Genomic DNA, 1881 nt, shown 5'->3' on the forward strand with positions numbered 1-1881 from the left:
TGACGTCACAGATGAGTACAGTGGTGCTGACATCACAGATGAGTACAGTGGTGCTGACGTCACAGATGAGTACAGTGGTGCTGACGTCACAGATGAGTACAGTGGTGTTGACATCACAGATGAGTATAGTGGTGTTGACGTCACAGATGTGTACAGTGGCTGTAATGTCACAGATGTGTACAGTGGCTGTAATGTCACAGATGAGTACAGTGGCTGTAACAGTGGGCCCAACACAACACTGATTGTGAGACTGAACAGGATTGGTAATTTTATTCCGTGTGTGTCTTGTTGTGACTTAGAGCCAACTCCTGGCCTAACAAGAACAAATACAAGCCGTGGGCTTCTCGATTGCTTGCTAAATAGCTGACAGCTGGATAACGACTAAGGACGATAGAAGAAGAATTGATGTCATTGGACTGTGGTGCTGGAGGAGTACTAAACTTTATTATTGTGGAGCTGACTGTCACGAGAACAAACAGGTTTATCCTGGAGTCAGCGAAACAGGCTGCTTTTTGGAGACAAGGATGTTAGCTTTATCTCACATGCTTTGGGCATGCTGTCAGGGGGACACCATGCTTGGAAGGGTAGAGCGTCAGTGCAAGAGAGGCAGACCTGGCTGAGATGGCTTGACACCATAGCAAAGGGGTCGGATGTGTTGGGGACGGTGAGGATGGCTCAGGATAGGCACGGATCAGAGCCATTCTTCATAGGGTCATTATGAGTCACAGTTAACTCAGCAGCAAATAACAACAACAAGAGCAAAAGGCTATATCTAGGAATGGATTTCTTTCTGATCATAAGGTATTTCTAGGTTTTTAAATTTGTTTTTGAGGAAGAGCTATACCCTCTCCCATAAGAGTCAGGCTTTTACAGTCCCATCAGCGGCAGACAAGTGTTCTCATTGCCTCACATCCTTACCAACATTTGTTTTGTTCTTGTAAAGAAATGGGTGTCCTCTTGGTCTGAGCAATTTTGCGTCCTCATAGTTTTACCTTACAGCTCTCTGAAGACTAGCGATTTTGAGTATCTTTTCATGTGTTGTTGCCTTTCATTTCTCTTTGATAAAGTATCTGTTTGTGTCTTTTGTCTATTTCAAATTTAGGTTGCTTGTCATTTCATTGTTGAGATGTTGAAGTTTTCTGTGTATTTCAGATACTAGAGCCTTATTGGGTAAGCTGCTTCCGAGGGTCACTGAAAGAGAAGATGACCCTCAATCAGGTTGATTGACATGGTAACTGCTGCAATGGGCTTTTGTCCGTCAAGAATTGTGAAGATGGCACAGGATGGACCAGGGACCAGATCTTTTGTTCATAGGGTCATTATAAGTTGCACTCAACTCGATGGCACCTAACAACAACAACAACAACAAAGTGTTTTTTTGAAAAATTCTTTCGATAAGCAAAAATATTTACTTTTATGAGGTTTCAATTGCCTAATTTGTCTTCTGCCATTTGTTCTGTATTGTTTTCAAGGGAGCTCTGGTGTTGGGAGTTGCGCTAACCCACAGGCCACGCCTCTGTGGTGGCTCAAACTCACCAGTGTCTCCTTGGAGAGTGATGGGCTCTCTCCTCCTGAGCAACTTACAGCCTCTGGAACCCGAGGGAGGGTCAGCTATGACTTGGTTCTAAGTCAACACCAATGAACAAGTGAGTAATTCATGTTTTACCAAGCCAAAGGATCACTATGAGTTGTCTACAACTTAACAATAACAAAACGAGAGATCTCTGTTGGCCTAGTGGACAGAAAGAGATGCTACCAAGCCAAATGTGGACTATTTAATCTGTGGCCCTCAGGCCTGGTTTTAATTGTTTTTGGTCAAACATTCTTCTGAGTGGTATAGCACTGGCCTGTGTATTGCTGTACAGAGGTAACTCGTGGTTG

The sequence above is a fragment of the Elephantulus edwardii genome, unplaced genomic scaffold (genome assembly GCF_000299155.1).
Source record: "Elephantulus edwardii isolate Elephantulus edwardi_28Jun2011 unplaced genomic scaffold, EleEdw1.0 scaffold00193, whole genome shotgun sequence".
NCBI lineage: Eukaryota > Metazoa > Chordata > Mammalia > Macroscelidea > Macroscelididae > Elephantulus > Elephantulus edwardii.